This window comes from Clinocottus analis, unplaced genomic scaffold (genome assembly GCF_023055335.1).
Source record: "Clinocottus analis isolate CAN_PGR_092001 unplaced genomic scaffold, fCliAna1.0.p SCAF_2, whole genome shotgun sequence".
Classification (NCBI taxonomy): domain Eukaryota; kingdom Metazoa; phylum Chordata; class Actinopteri; order Perciformes; family Cottidae; genus Clinocottus; species Clinocottus analis.
This window is the reverse complement of record NW_027175931.1, coordinates 18,891,894-18,909,433: the sequence shown is the minus strand read 5'-3', so window position 1 is coordinate 18,909,433 and position 17,540 is coordinate 18,891,894. Positions and strand designations below refer to the sequence as shown.

Here is a 17,540-nt window from a genome sequence, read left to right as displayed (position 1 = left end):
GTCTGGTGGCCACGATTGCAGGACAGTTAGGATGCAAGCCTCCCGGGATCCGGATTGAGAACAATCACATATTTCCCAAGCTTAGAGGTGTAAGAGGGCAGCTCTCCAACAAGGGGGTCAGGTTAATCATCACGGCTTGACTGGGTTTTAATCCATTAAACCATGAGTTCACCCCTCCATAGCGTGGTTGGCTGAATCTCTGCACTGATCCTTTTTTCCTCTCTATACATATCCGTTCGTTCACTCTGGCTCCTGTTTGCCTCTATAATGGGATTAACTCCAGTGACACCAGTCTGAAATCTAGCTTTAAACTTTGCGGGGTGTGTATTATTACACTATTTATTCCCATAAGGGATAAAACATGAATTGGGTTATACAATTAGATTTCCCCCCAACCTAAATGTAAATGATGACAAATGAATGATAAATAGCTTCGTGCATACACGTTTTTTTTTTGTACTGGCCCGGTCAAGATGCCCCCAGTAACATAACAAACTACTGACAAACCATGCTAATTATGGGTCCGTTAGAATATGTAGAGGACGCTGTCATAAATAATGGATTCTGTCAAATTCATTAAAACGTAACGCTGCCTCAACGTTTTTGGGTCTGTGCAGCAAACAATGCATTGTCCAGCTATTTGTTTTTTGGGGGTAATAAAGATGAAATAGCAACAATAAAACCCAATACGTTCCCAGTTATTATTGTTATACACGCTGCTATCTTTTGAAACACAATTATTAATTAAGTTTTCCACTTGATGACATAATCAACATCTAAGAATTGACCTTGGTGGAGCGAACCCCTTTGACTCCTCTCTGCTTGATTCTCTCCTCGTGGCTCAACAGGGCGGTGTCTTTTTTCTTTCTTTCTCTTGTTCTTAGTTGTCAAAGGCATCATACAAGGGCATCTGGTTTGGATTCATTCACATACTAAAATGTGCAGAAAAGCGTGAAGTTCTTGGCGGTTAATGTGGGGATGCAGTGAAACTGTTACGACCTCATGTTTGACCTCATTTATACGACTCTGCCAGAAGGATTTGTCCGAGGCTGATGTTTGTCTTTCTAAGAAGTATATGGTTTGTAATTTGTAAAGGCTTTTCGTTGTAAATTTAAATTGATTCGCACCCCGCACTCCTCATGCATATGGATTTAAAAAAAAAAATCTGCATCATTAGTTGATAAAATAATGACTAAAAATAACCTTATCTTGCTTATCTTGCTGGCTGTAGGCAGAAAAAAAAACTACATTTGACATTTAAATCAAAATACATTACCAAAAAAAATAGAACGGCGCAGGAACGAGCACTATAAAGTTGTCAACATTTTAGCTCCGTTGAGATATAATTCTTTACAAGTTTACTGAAATTGCATGGGAGCTTTTTAAAGGGCACATGTACAGTACAGTCGATGGCAATGCCGCATGCTATTAAGCATGGAGACACGTGTTGCTTTTAAAAGGATTCAAAGAATAGAAAGGCATTGTTAAGATTATGGAGTGTCTTCTGGTTCAGCATAAAAAGCATGCAGTTTAATCATAGCTTTCCATTAATCCCATTCCTCTTTTTCTGTCTCTCTCTGTCTTTCTGTCTCTCTCTCTCTCTCTGAACAGAATCACAAAGTTATAGCTATTTTATCATTGAAACACATTTGAATACATTTTCTTAAATAATATAATTAAAACTATTTCACAAATGCATATTATAATATTCTCTCATTGCACAGCTGCATTCATCTCTTCCTCTGCTCCGACCATACGGCTGTAATTGAAGGCCTCGCTCTAAAACCACGCCCCGTTGATAAAGAGGGACAAATGAGAAAGTTGGACCAAGCTACCGTATGTATTTCAAGTACTTTCTCTGTGCGAGTTAGTACTCCATCCAGACTTAGAGGCTGCGGCCGCACGTGAGGGGCGTACCATTTTGATTGACATTTCTGAGCAATTTCTTTGCAAATCGTCTGTTGACCACAGTCCCATTTCATCGTGGCCTTTCTGCCTTTCACGTCCCCTCCTCAGAATCGGGTGGATGGTGTTATGAGCATTTGGCCAGTAATGCCATTTACTCATGCAGCCACATACTCATGTTTCTCCTCCTCTCCCGCTGCAGCAGGCACAGATGTTCTATACTGGGACATCTCATTTTTGCTCTCCACAAAACCCCAGTGTCACATGGAAGAACTTGAATGGGTTGAAATCCATCCTGCATATATTTGTTAGCAGGAGGTCTGTTTATACACATCCAGTAGTGCCAAAAACAGGATGACGGTCAGAAAACGAACCGGCTATCTTTTCACGAAGCCCAGCAGTAAACTGTGAGCTTTCGTTACCTTTCTATTAGAACATATTCCAATTTATCTTGAATAAAGTGTATCGTAAATCTGCAACTTTTTTTGTGGTGAAGGACAAAAGAGGCTTGAGCTGGATCTATATTAAATCAATAGATGAACAGCAAAAAAATCCATATACAACCAATCCATACAGTAAAGACGAGACAACTTAAAGGCGCTTGGTAGCACATTTATTATCACTCCATGGCTCTCAACTGGATGACGGCTGAAGGGTCATTTATACTCAGGTTCTACGCCGAGACGCAAGCACGCAAGACACGCAAGGGCCCCGTTGTGTAGTCCCGTCAGCCATCTTGCTTGCTTGCGTGCGTCGCCCAAAATGACTATCTGACAAAGCTACGTGAGCCGTTCGCAGCCTGTGATTGGTCAGCTGACCACGTCCTTTCTGAGTCTCGCATTTCCGGCTTCATAGCATAATACCGCTGTTTTTAAAAGCCATAGCAGAAACACGAACAATGGATCCCGTTGAAGAACGTTTGGCTGAAGAGGTCCGCAAACGTGAGCATTTATATAACCCGTCTGACGGAGTATAAGGACACGCAGATGGAGGTGAATTCCTGGAGGGAGATATCGGTGAACGTCGGCGTGCAGATCGAATCTAAACGGTCGTTGCGCCACCTACTGTTCTGGCGTATGGAAAAGGCGGGAACCCTAAACCGAAACGAGTCCGTCGATGCAACTGCGTGGCCAGCCCGGTTGTAGTTGCAAGAGTGTATATCGCCCTTGAGCTGGCGTTCCGCAGCCAACTATGTGCAAACTATGGCAATGGTGCAAACGGTGTTTACCTGAAAGGGAACCGGAGGGTGGACACTAACGCAACGGCGCTGTACGTCAGGACGGCATATTTAGCTCTGAGCCGGTGTCTGAGTAAAGAGCGGCGGCCGTGAGCTAACCAGTGGAGCGGCAATACGCGACAACATGCGGCAACATGTGACGACATGCACTAAAAGCAGGTGCGCTAAAAGGACAAGCTTGGATAATATACACAAAAAGGAAGATCGACTTTCTTCCCTGCTCAGGTAGACATTACTCACATTACTTAATATGAAAACAGCATGAACCAGGCTGGGCTCCATGTGCATTTCATGCCCATCATATTCACCAGCACATTCCTTATCAGTGATGCTTTTTTATCCAAATCACTTTGAGCCTGATTCATAGTCATGGCACATCTTCAGTGACATGTGGAAAAGGTCCACGGCGAGGCACGAAATGGATTGGGCGTCTATGGTGGCTAATTCTGATTCATGGGATTGAGAGAGCTGTGTTAGGGATGTTAAGCATTTAAGAGTTGTCTTCTTCACAGGATTATCTGCAAAGGAGGAAGTCAGTATTCAGACAGAGCTGACTGGCACGGCAAGATCAGCTTCCATCCAAGTGGAACACTTCTTCAGGCATGCAAAACATGCAGACTTAAGTCACGTAATCCCTTTCAATATTAGCAAGGATGTCAATACGGTGACATAAATGGATAGGATACAACAGTTTTGGAGGCTTACTGTTGTTGCCGATCACAGTGTTTGCAGCGGTAGCTGGCAGGTTGCTATTATTAGCCACTGAAGTGATATAAATGTTAGTGTTGATCCACTGACACTATGACGACAAAACATATTTAAACCGTCGGCAAAATGCTATCCTGTCTAATAAAATATCATCAAGAGGATTCCAGGCTGCATTTTATCCGTTGCACCGGCGTCGTGGCATTTATGAGGCCTGCAGACATTGAAGTAAATAACTGGGCACACAACGCTCACACTCAAGCACAACTCTGGGGCAAAACAGACAATGGAGCTCTGCAAACACAGAGTTCAAATGAAACTGTAACTGTGGATCATAACAGAGCTTTTCTGGTGTTTTGTGGAAACACAGCTTTGTCAGTGTGACTAAGCAAAGCTGTTCAAGTCCAGCTAACCATGACTGTCAGCGAGAGCTATATGAAAACAATAGCTTTTCAAAGCAAGTGTCTTCCGGCCCGATGTTGACGTTCCACATTCAGATGTTGCTAAATGTCGAAAATGGCATTGTCTTCGCTTCCTTTTCGGACCGCCACGCATTTTTGAAATCCTACACTTAACATATTGGAAACGGCATTCAGTGGTAAAGGCACCATATTTCAGGATGTTCTTATTGTATCCTGTCAATATTTGCTGCTGCAGCAGTCCAGTTTCTTAGTCATTAAAGTTTCATTGTATATCACCTTACCTTAGAATATGGACATAAAGATTGCATTGATTAGTCGAAGGTTTCTTGAATGCGGAAACCTGGAACATTTGAATTCAATACTCTTACTTATTCTTGTAGTTTATTCCTATGTCAGTACATCTGGGTTGAACATTTATCATTGGCATTGGGTCTAGTTCTAAAGTCATGCGTTGCAGTTAAATTATTGACTTTTTAATGAGTTCAAACTGAGTCAGTGAACAGGAAACTAACTGCAATTACAGTTCATATTTTAATAAAAACAGGTGGATTACAATTAAAAGAGCTTAAATTAAAACAGCTTTTATGAACGTTAATATGCTCCACAGTGATGGTACAAATAGACAATGATAGAAATACAAATTATATTGCAGGGAAGCTGCCTTGTGCCTCATGCTTTAATGTAAAGGGATCGGTTACAGTTCAGTCTACCTATTTGATAATAATTTGCTATTTGAACATGGTTTGATGTGTTTGGGATGTTTAGAAAATTGTACCATAGCATATCATCTTTCACATCATTAAATTGTTGGTAATAAGCTGTGGGCCATAAATGACACTTTTGGGTTTAAAAAGATCCTCAAAATGCCTTTAACTTTGCCTCTACAGAATACTTAAAAGCACATATTTTCACTTTCAACCCTGACAGAGCTATACGCTATCTCTCATCAGACTTCTTACTTGTATTAAGTCTTTTTCTTTTTAATGTAATGGGCAAAACATTAAATGGTTAGTTCAATCTGTACAGTGACTGCTTATATGTAGCAGGGTTGAAAATGTGAGTTCTGTTAATTGTGTCTCCATGCAGCAAGGCAAAGCAGCTGCTTGGGGAAATCGTAGCCTTGGCTTCTCCTTTTGATTCATTATGTATTGAAACCTTCAAAGTGACTAAAGACATGCTGATCTCTTTAAACACAGGCGTTAAGGTTTTGTCCCATGTACCTTTGGTGGCTTGTTTTTTTGGGCTCAGAACAAATTATATTGCGTCAAGGTTAGCGAGGGCACGATGATTTCCCCAAACAGCTGTTTTGACCTGTCGGTGCCAAAAAATAATGATGAAAATAACAACCCTATTTTTTAAAAGGTGCTTCATGAAGGCTGAGGTTGTGTTTGAGCAGATCACCGGATGGAGCATTTTGGAAGCCATGTTGTCAAATTGAGGATTCATTTCCTCTGACCCCATCTAAATGTAAAAGCAAATGCCAGTAGGTTTTTGTATAGCTTCATTTGGTGAAGACACGCATCACAAAATCACAAAAAGACTTAAATCTAGAACATTACTAATCTAAAACTCATATAAAATGGTCAACCAACGTTAAATGTAATCAAATGATATAAATGTAATTATAATTAGTTTAGTAAGTGGTGGATCTATGCCCATAATATCCTCCAAAACTTAATGCTGCATGTGGTTGAAGACTTCTAGCCATCAGCGGGAATGATGTGTTCCACTTGTAGTCGCTCATTTAAACGTGGTGCATGTTTTCAAAGTGAAATAAGTAACACAAGGATTCAAATCAATGAACACCTTTGATTATGATGTCAGTTGTATAAAACCTAACGGTTCATAGTTCAATTATTTGCCAAATAACTATGCATGTATTGACAGAAAAAAATGATATATTCTGCTGTCTCCTGATTAAAAAAAAAAAAGACTAAATACATCTGAACAGGGACATGATGTACCCTCGGAAGAATATTCACAATGCGTTGTCACATCCTGCACTGGAACAGTTCAGCTACTCAAAGGAGAAGATATACTTGATCCTCCTCTCAGGCATATAGGAAAAACAGTCTGCTGAGTTTAAAGTGGATGAATGCAGCTGACATCACCTGCCATTACAGGAGCTCATCCCAACCCTGCCTGCTGATGATTCTGTAGATTTCTGACTGCGTGCAAACAAGGTGAACTAGCAGTGGGGTTATGTAATTTTGGCACCAGACGCTCAATATAATCCTGGTGCAAGACAGTTTGTAAAGAGAGCTTGTACACCTGACTCGTGTTTATAATCATGCTAAAACGTGCACCTAGTTTCACAGAAACAAAACCTCACTGTACATCATTTCCAGTGTATTGAGCTCTTAATAAGTGCAGTGCAGTGTGGTGAATAATATGATATTGATAGGGACAGTATTGACAGTATATGCATAGTAGAAACAGGTATTTACATTGTAGGTATTTACATTATATGTGTGTATGTATATAAAAATATAAGGGAGGTGTCTGGTGTTTGTGTGGTGATGGAAGGGGGCTTATGTAAATATAAATGACTAATTTTGATTGGATCTGTGAAAAATAAACAAAAAAATGAAACTGGTTGAGCTCACAATTATATTCTTAGTGTGTTCTCTTCACTGCTGCTGTCCTGTGCATGCACTTATGCATGTATCACCTTCCTCCTTCCGAATATTCACACAATGAACTTTTTTTGTTATTTACTATTTCAAACATGTGTTGCAAACATGCATATTAAAAGAAAACAAAGATAGATGCGCAAATTATTTGAAGATAACTGCATTCAGTAGTAGGCTATTAATGCTGCATCTACCTCGTAAATCACGTCGAGAGACAAGACGGAGCCAGAGCTGTGACATTGAGAACGCGATGCTTAGAGGGTGCTGGGTTAAAGCAAACACGCCCTTCTTGCACACCATCTCTCATACTTGCTGATTATTTATGTGGTACCGGTAAATGTGCTGAGCAGTGGTAAGCATATAAATAGCAGTCCGGCCATCATCAGAGGCTTCAGCTCACGAGAGGAAAGAGCTTACTACTAGAGCATCGGATCATGAGCAACAGAGACGATCCTCCCTGACTCATCAAGAACAGAGGGAAACTCTTGATTCCTCGTATACTCACATTGTCTGCATGGTGAAGACTCACATGTCACCCTGCTGACCTATGTGGTCGCTGGTGCAAACACGTTGCGTTGTCCTAATTGCACAATTATTCATATGAGAAGTGCATTATTCAATTACCATGTTCGCTTTGGTTCACTGACTTATATGTATGCGGGACGTGGTTTACGATGAGAGGGATTTGCAAGTGTAACAGTTTTACATTTTTATCTAAAAAATAGCTGCAAAACCAGAGGAATTATTAGAGCGTATATTATTTGATGTGATTCTCTCAGGCAAGCGGTATTATTGCTCAGTGTCACACCACGACGAGACTTCCTTCCGAACAAAGGACTCACTGCGCTCTCGTCCTAGTAAATATTAAAGTTAAAAACCTGCACAATTTTTACCTCAGCGCTTGTGCACCGCCTCGCCGTCGCCATCATCTCGGTGTTCTCATGTGCTCCAGCTCTCTGCAGTGTGCAGCCCACAGTGCAGGCCTCCACTTCGCCTTGGGTTGTTGCCTTTGTCTGGAGCTCTCTCATCTCTGGAGGTCACACTGGCTGCCCTGAAGGTACTGGTAATGGTCAGTGTGCCAACTGCGTGGGCATGGTAAGAGAACCATATGCTGTCTGTTAAATCACACTTAGTGGAGGCTGCAGCTTAACGTGGCTGTTTGGTATCTGATGAAACATGCTTCAAAAGCCATCAGTAAAGCACGTATTTCAGCAGGTATTTATAGCCTCCTCCCCTTTCTCAACATGTCCAGGCTGGATTTGTATTCCACACCGATTGCTTCAAGCACAACAAACAATACATGATAGTCTATCGCCACTAACTATTCATCCATCTGGTTAAGTTCACCATAGCTCAACATCAAATATGTGTTTCCATGTATGCTTTTTATTGAAGGACTTATAATGGCAATGTGGGACCTGACCTCAAAATGTTTATTTTAGCCTTGTGTCAAGTCAAGCCGAATAATGGAGAAGTGGATGCGCTGTGTGCTATAGCGTTTTCACACTGCAATAGAAAGGCCTGGTAGCAGGTTCCTTTTCACTCTTCATTAACAATTCTAGAGGGTGTTTCGACTGAGAGGTGATAATGTTTCTAGTCCCGCACCAAAAACTAACAGGTACTGCAGAAAAACTGGGAGCAGCATGTTGCAGTTTACAGTATGTAATTGCTTTCGTTTCTGTTGAACGCCCATCTGCAAGAGCACTGCAAGCTAAAGTCAGTGGAAATATGTCAACTAAAACATCCATTTTGTCACAATGTGGACATAATCAAAGCTTACAGACATCCGAGAGCCAGCGTCAACCTGTGTGCTGAAGCTGCGAGGTCCTGAAACACTGAACAAATAGCTGTTTGTCCTTGAGAAGGCTGGGTTGCTACACTGGTTGAGAAAAAGAGGGCAAAGCACCACCCTGACAGCTGCAGTGCTACTGAATCATCCATCGGGCCTCATCTTATATACACAGTCTAATTACCATGCATGTATCTAAAGTTGGTCTTACACATTAATCTATGAGCTTGTTAATTGATTCATAATTTGACAGAAAGTTAATTAGCAACTATTTTACGATCTATCTATTGTTGAAGTCAGCTTTAGTAGTAAAGAAGAAAAAGCCTGTCATTTGAATATTTCACCTGTAAAAGATTATATTGGACACTTTATAAACACATTCCTTTATTGATTAGATGACAGGCAGATATATTGATAATGAAAATAATGATCAGCCCTATATGTTTTTAATTTGAGCAGTTATGCTTTAAAAGCTACATGACGTCTGTATTATTATTATTATTATTATTATTATTATTATTATTATTATTATTATTATTATTATTATTATTATTGTTTTTAATGTTTCATTGGTACAAAAATGTGATTTGGCCAAAGGGAGTATATGAGCCTCATGACGTTTGATCATCAAAGCATAGTTTGGACTACAAATGATTTAGTTTTTTAATGTGCAACCTTTTCATTCTCTGCTGGAAAAGACACATCCTACTTCCAGTGTTTTAATTAGAAAACGACAATGAGCAAAACGTAGAGAAGGAAATCCTCTCAGAAACCCAATAGCTGTGTCACTCATTTGAAGTCTGTGCGCGTGCAGCGTATGTGTTTGATGTGTCTGCGTGGGAGTTTGATGAATAGATGGAGGGGCCGTTAGCATGCAGTCACAATGTCGAAGGTTACAGCAAAGACAGCAGGAACAGCTCCGGTGAAATCTGCAGTGTGTGTGCAGCGGGTTTTAATCAGTTCCTCAGTGTTCAGGTAACATGAACATAAGATGGACGTCTCGGTGAAGTGCGACATGCGTGAAATTGTACTTCTCACGTCACTGTCTTAGGTCGGTCAGGAAACTGGCAGTTGGACGTTATGTAATGACATTTTGAAAGTAAAGGATAGAAGTTGCAGAAAAACACTTCACAAGTTACCCACACAGAATGATACATCACTGATTCCTTAATATCACAAGGTAGGTTTTAGATTACGCTGAATGAAATAGCACCCGCATTTGCAAAGAATGACATTAAAGAAGTAAAAGAGGCATGTCTCTTTTCAGACATAATGGATGGTTTACTGAACAGCATTTGAAGGTTGCTCTCAAGGTCAGTGTCTTTTGTGGAGGCCACACTTGTTTACTCTTAGCAGAAGTGAGAGTTAGGGTTGGTAAATATGTCTTGCTTGGAGAAACACCCTGTGTTGAGAGCCTAATAAAGATTGTTGCTTTGGCAATTAAATCTGACAGAGGCGAATCGGAGCAATTCCTCCATTGTCATTATTCCTGAAAAAAATGGTGGAAAGTGGTCCCTTTTTCTTCATTTACAAAAGCTTCAATTAACTGTAATAGCTCCATGTACGCCTTTAGTTGTGCACTCGGGAAAGAGAGAACTAATTGTGGCTCCCTTGTTTGAGTCTATGTACAGTATTGCAGCAGTTTAAATGAGTTCCAAGAAGTTTATTGGTGTTGGTTTAGGTTTAGTTTGGCAGGTGTGTTCCTGCATGTGAGATTCATGACATTCAAACCAAGGTGTGCATGAAAACATTGCACCAGGGACACAAGTTGGTCTATTTTGAAACTGCATATATTCATGTATTGATGTGCTCTCAGCCGGTAAAGTGACCAGAACAGATAAGTAAAGTATATCATGGGAGTTAAATGCAGCTGAGGTCAGTGACTATGGAGCTTTTTTCCTTGAATTTAAGAGACATGCTCTGGAATAAAGATAGCAGAAAGCTCCTCAAATAACACTTAGTTGAAAAAAAAATATGTTTAAAAATGAGTGATACTTTTAAGGACTTTGGATGGTGTTTTTTGTCACGCCTTTCCCAAAATCAATACACACGAGTAAAAGTGTGAGGGGTAGACTAAACTGTATTTATCTGCTATGACTAATGTCCCTCTCTATATTAGACTTGGAGAAAGGGAAGTTTGGAAAGGTAGTGTTACCTACATCTAACTCACTTGTTAGCTCTTTTCTCTTGTAGTAAAACATGCTAAAAATATAAACAAGCTTTTAGCATAATCTTCGTTTTCCTCATCACATCATAACACCAGGACTAGCTAGCTTTATCCTGCAATTAGGATCTGCTGAATGTTGGTTTCTATGTATTTTATATTGATGTTTCAACTGGTGTGAGTGTGGACTTGTTGTTTGGGACTCGTAGCTTTTGACAGAATCAACACTCTGTCAGTCGAAATCAGAGAAGCTGATGTTTTCAACTAACTCTTGGCGCTAACAGCTTAATTAGCTAGCAGCTTAATTAGCTAGGTACTTCTTAGGTCCAAGAGTAAGTTGAAAACATCAGCTTCTCTGACTTTATATTGTTTTCGACTGACAGAGTGTTGATTCTGTTTTCAACTAACTCTTGGAGCTAACAGCTTAATTAGCTAGCAGCTTAATTAGCTAGGTACTTCTTAGGTCCAAGAGTTAGTTGAAAACATCAGCTATTAGCTAAATAGCCTCCCACTAATGAAATTGCCTCAGCACGATTGTCCTTTTGTTGGGTTAGAGCTACCAACTCTCACGGTTTGGCTGTGTGACACGCGCTTTTGCATGTTTTCACACGCTCTCACGCCACACAACCAATATCTCACAGCAAAAAAAAAATCTCTCGGTAGGTTTCCCATGAGGAGCCACTCATCAGTCAATCAAAAAAAAAAGAAATGGGCAACACGAATAGCCAATCAGAAAAACAAATCTTTTGTATCTGGGCAAGATGTAATGACAGAGACTGGGGCTGTCCGCATGTGTGTCGTCCTCGTTGCTGAATTGACTTTGATGGTTTGAATGTTAAGTGAACACCCCTGAATGGAAGACAACTCTTTGAAAAAGTTTCATTAGTTTTACAAGCAAATAGAATTTGCACTTACAATGAATAAAACTGTTTTTGACCTTTTATTTGGAATATGTACAAAGCACAAACATGTGCATGGTGACACATGATAAGGACATGGACGATGTATTTTTGAATGGCTACAAATATAAGAATGTGTTTTTCCCCGCCATGATGTGAACCTGTGACAGTGAATACGGCTCGGTGTCATCCTACTACACACAGTCATCTTCAAAACCTGTTGAACACCATGACCTTTTAGTTTAAAGGTGGTAAATGTTAATATGTATCAGCAGTGGAAGACATCGGTTCAAGAGTTTAACGTAGAGCTGTAGAATCAATGCAGCTGTCAGGAAGGGTCTAACATGGGTCGGCACATTTAACATAGTGTATTAGCTTTCTCTTGTACCGACCATATACACTTCAACTCTATGGTGGATGTGGAGCTTGTTGCAAAATTGATTAAACTGTATTTAAAAATACGGTATTTCTACATTTTACCCCATTGATATAATATTTAAAAGTGCTCTTATAGTCACTTACTTTATTATAGCTTTCTGTCACTCAGTTTTAACCTGGTATGGTACTTGTGCAAGGCTTGTTAATAGTGGCAAACCATTACACAAGGACACAGTACTAGTTTTGCAGCACGAATGAAGAGTGCAAAACCTCGTGGTATGTGTACTATTCATTGAATCTTTTTATTGCATTTAATACTCGTGATTTACATGTGCAAGGATAAACTAAACACAAGATGGTGAAAGTACCCCAGTGTACAATCCAAGGTTAGTCATTACACATGCTAAAGACATATATAAGTTACCTGTGTAAAGCAGCAAATCCTCTGGAAAAGAAGAGGCACGTCAAATTATATTTCTGCTGCAATTTTTTCTATTTTAAATTCCCTCTTGCAGAGAGGCATTGGGCAAAAAAATAATTGTCCGGCGGCTTCGGTAATATCAAATAATTTATTTGTATTGAGTCTGGAATTATATCAAATATTGACCGATAAATTGTACCTTTTTATGATTCTGACACTATTACAATTGGTGCCGTACGGCCCCAAAAGTTATTTGTACTTCCACATTAAGGTGTGACCGTTTATTTCTCTCTACAGACTGCTTTGAAGTGAACCCTCTGAGGAGCATCCAAAACGACAGAACATTCTGGTGAGTTCCCAAATTGAAATTAAAACCCTCTTCACATTTACATAATATACTACCACACACAACCCATCCAGACTGCGAACACAAGCAGGAACAAAGGGACGAAAGGGCCTTTTAGGGCCACTTATTACTCTCTGGCGAATTCACATGGAATGGATTGCAGCCGCTGATTGCACCGTGTATTGCACACGGCTTCTTTCCGTCTTTTTTTGTCCAGGTGTACAGCCGCGAGATCTGCACAATCCTTTTGTAAAATTTGCCCTTCAGTGTTGTTTTTTTTTCCGCAGGGTCAGTGTGTTTGACTCTCCATGCGTTTTATATTCTCACTACATCAAACGCAAAGGCAAACCCGGCAGTTCTAGCCATTTTCTCCCCCTTTCCTCCCACACATTCAGCGGTTCTTTTCCTCCCCTCTCTGTCACATGCAGATTTTACCACATGTTCACATGCAGAGAGAGAGAGAGAGAGAGAACGTGAGAGAGAGAGAGAGAGAGAGAGAGCATCCGCAGAGTGACACTGCGAGCTATCCTCTCACAGAGGCAGGGTTGGGCTGGCGCCACGGCTGTTTGCCTCATAGCCTGCGCAATGGGAGTCGGCTCCATTATCAGAGCTACTGCTTCGCCACCCTGCAGCAAACCCAGCATCCTCTGCTCCTGCAGATTTAATTTCTTATCTCAATAGGGAAAACAGCCCCGCTCATGAACGGCAGAAAAAAAAAACGCCCCGAGCTGCTGTGAACACGGATTGAGAACACATACAATAGATGGTTTGATGAACTTATGAACGGCCACAGCATTAATATGCCTCACAGGAATGTGTGGTTGGTCATAGGTATTCAAGGCAATTCGCTTTATACTCTAAATAATTATTCAGGGAAGCTCTCTGCTCCATTAATCCAGCAGTGGAGCAATTATTTATGGACCCGCCATCAAGGACATATCAAGCATTGAATGTCACATAATATGTGCTTCACATTCTCGCTCTCTGTGCGGCAGACAGACAAAGATAGCTGTTAAACTGATGTTCTCTCACATGGCATGAACTCAGCAAGAACCGCTGCCACATGTGGGCTGCTCCTGGTAAAGTCTTCACCTCTCGTCAAAAAGCACTGCTTTATGTTTCTGTAATGACATGTTTTCACAATTGCCTCTGTGGGGGGAAAAATAAGTAGACGTCCAAACTTTGTACTGTAATGTTACTTTTCTCTCTATGATTTTCCACATTGTTTTCCCAACATGCAAAAGTTCTTTCTCGCTCCATTCAGTTAGAAGTCTGTGATGAATGCCAACGATTTTGCTTTTTGCAGCCCTTTCCAACAGCTTCATCAATGTCATGTGTAGCCATTACGCTGGTAATTGTGTGTCAGAAACAAAAGGTTTTAAAACAAAAGGTATTATGTGAACACTAATAAGTTATGTAGCTTGATATACCCTGGCTAAATTAGTTTGCTCGTGTGTTACAGTAATGACTGCAGGTGGGGCTGAACTTACTGATAGTAGCACTGATCGTATTTGTGGTCCAACTAATTAGATATTCTCTGCTTTACAGTTCATTTACAAATGTTACTTATTTGTATTATAATTAATGTACTGTGTAAAAATATGCAACATAACTGTATGCGTGTTTGTGCAGGGGTAGAAACAGGTAAAAGAAAATCACACGGACACCATATCAAAGCATGTTTGAGACGCCAGGCATGGCTGCTAAACGCTGCATATATTGATTTTGATCGTTTTCAGATGGCTGGGGTTTACATAATGTGGCACCGTAAGAGGTAATTGATTTTTTTCTTGCTTTGAACTGGCAGTCCTGCAGGATGCTTCTCTGCACAAGGGAGTGTCTGACTTCAGCATTACTCGGGCAAGCGGAGATCGGCTTTATCAGCCACAATAATGTGGCGCTGAAGTAGAAGTAGAACGTTAACACAGTATCAGCATTAACAAAACCATTTATTTTTACAAGAAAATTGAAACATGTTTAAGTTACATGAAATAACCAGATGTTTCTTAGTGAGGACGGTTTGAAAAGAGACTTTGAAAGCGATCGTTTTTGGATTAAGCACTTAGAATATTAGCCACTCAGAGGCTTTTATGGGGAGTGTTAAATTTAACACCAGTTGCTGATTAGGGGTGTACGATTATGCATTATCATCATATTCTTTGTAGTGTGGTTGTGGTTTCTTGTGGTTGGGAACAGAGTGCAGGAAATGAGTTTGACATCTTATTACACACGAGGTTAAGGTGACAACAGTATCATTAGTTTTATGCACAGAAGCGAGTGCAACGCAGAGCTAATACAGATCCACAACTCTAGAGGCTGGTTTATCCATGTGTTATTGTCTCCATACTTCCTTGTTAGTGCATATATGTCTGCTTTGTAGAGTTGTTTGTACTAAAAAAAAAACATTTGAAAACATTATGACTCTCTGCTAGCTTACAGACACACCACAGGTCTTTAAAAACTGTTATTACTGAGCAATAATGCAAACCTATGACCTATGATGGAAAGTGATAGTGTGAGAAAAGTATGAGGAATTCTGAAGGACAATTATAATGTTTCTGCTGTTTAATCGCCACAGATGCACTGATAATCACGTTTAAAGCATTTTGATTAAATTTCCTTCTGCTCATGTTGTGGAACAAACACATTCTTTGTTTGTTTTTTTACAGAGACAAAGTTGTCAGAGTTGTGAGTTTGCTGGTAGAAAACAAATTAGGTTGATCAGGCTCAACGTGCATGCTGACAGCTGCAATGTGAACACAGTAAAAGTGAGAATGCAACAAAACATACAAGTAAATACAAAAATGTCATGTAATTTAATTAGTGCTGATACTTTGGAAAACTCTTAAAATTCTTATTGGACAATTCCCCTTCCTTTAAGTTTGGGGAAGGCTTTACAAAGTGTTATCTCAGGTTGCAAAACTATTAAAAAAAACTACTATAATAATAAGGAGCCAGCCTTAAGCAAGTTATTTTTTGTTGTAAATGATTGATTTTAAGCTGTCATGCAGAGAATATGGCTTTGTATTCAAGTGTGAAATAGAGAGTACCGACGTATTACTCTTTATTAAAGTGTGTAATATTTCAGTCCCTGCAGTCTTTTGCTTGTTCTAAATTGTGTTCTCATGTTATCACACAGCAGGAAATGGTGAAACCAATTGACACGAGTCTAATATCTTGTGGAAATTGGATTAACCTTTTTCCTCCATGAAAACACATTCAGCACGCTGAAAATATCAGCACACCAAAGTATAGATTTTCGACTCATTTTGAAATTAGACTCTCTTCATGCAAATCACTGTTTTGATGTCTTTTGTTGGCATCTGCTGCTTTTCTCAGGGCGCTATAATTAAGCAGGAGGAGGCCGCAACCCTTCTTTTTTCAGTGTCAGTTTGAGAAACTGCTGTTGCGAGATGCACTGTGTCAAAACAATAGAAGCTGAACAACAACTAGATTCACACACTCTCAAATCCATATTTAGTAGTGTGTGTATTGGAGGATTTATGAATTATTCTTCATTACCGCAAAGGCATAGAGGTCTGAAAATGCACCCAAAAAAAGCCAAGCGCCGCATTTTGTATTAATCACAAGCAACTATCATCATATTAGTTCCTGAAAATGAGGATACATTACTTACTTACGTTTCTCCACCGCTGGAAAACTTAATCTACTTTGAGCCCTTCTGCTGGTAATGGCTTAAGTTGTGACACCCTCAATTATAGATTAACGCATTAAAAAATGGGGGTTGATACGATCAATGTTAAATTCAATTTAACAGAGTTAAGGCACCTTGGGCTTATTTCAATTGTTTTCCCGACGTGTTGAGAGCAACGCTCCATCACAACATAAATAATCCATTCCAATAACTGAAAAGATATCAGATTTTTGTATTTACTCTTCACGTGTCACCACCCGGGTTAACGCCCACGGCACTTCCCCTTGATCGGACAACATCCTCAGAATAACTCTCATCCATCATCATTAAAGAGCACGAGGCCGGCCACTTTGTCAGAGTTTGCAGTCCGGTGAGAAGGCACGAAAGGGGCAGAAAATAGATCCCATTGATGAACAACAGATTATGATGGAGGGGTGAGCAAACTTTCCTCTCATTCGCTGCCCACATGTGCAGTGCAGCAACACTCGCCATCTCACACGGCCGCCGATTGCTGCCTGATCCCAAAGGCAAGGTGCAAATGGGACGTAATCCTCTTGGATCTTTGTGAAAAGCTGCAGTGATATGCAAATCTCCCCTGGCAATTTCAAAGTTGTGCAAAAAGAGGAAACTGGGTTTCCGTTTAAAATCAAATACATATGCTAATTCTGTCCTTACCTTATTCTATTTGCGTATACAGTATGTATTTACATATAGCACTTTTAGGCTAAATATTTACATTCCAGAGACAGACTTTCTTCGTCTTGTGAGTCTGTAATATCAGACGATCAGCAGCTTTGTTGACGCCTATCGTTGTAATAGCAACATGTGAACATTTGACACGGAAATTCTCACCGTGTTCTGTAACTTGAGAGCTTCTGACTGAGACGTCTCCAAAATTAGAAACCTCATTGTCATAACCCCTCTCCTCTGGTTGTGTGGTTGGCTGAACCTACGCTGAAATTAAGTTCCAAAAGTGACATTTCCTC

At 40.1% G+C, this 17,540-nt stretch overlaps 1 protein-coding gene across 2 annotated transcripts in view; it reads left to right on the top strand.

The window, feature by feature from the left end:
- The window catches only part of lrfn1 (leucine rich repeat and fibronectin type III domain containing 1), a 93,162-nt gene that overhangs the window by 35,463 nt on the left and 40,159 nt on the right, over window positions 1–17,540 (top strand). Inside the window, exon 2 of one of the 2 annotated variants that reach the window (XM_068585463.1) lies at window positions 12,851–12,902. The exons of the other annotated variant lie outside the window; for it this stretch is intronic. The gene's annotated coding sequence lies outside the window, so the exon portion shown is untranslated. The remainder of the gene's footprint in view (window positions 1–12,850; window positions 12,903–17,540) is intronic. 2 annotated transcript variants of the gene reach the window in all.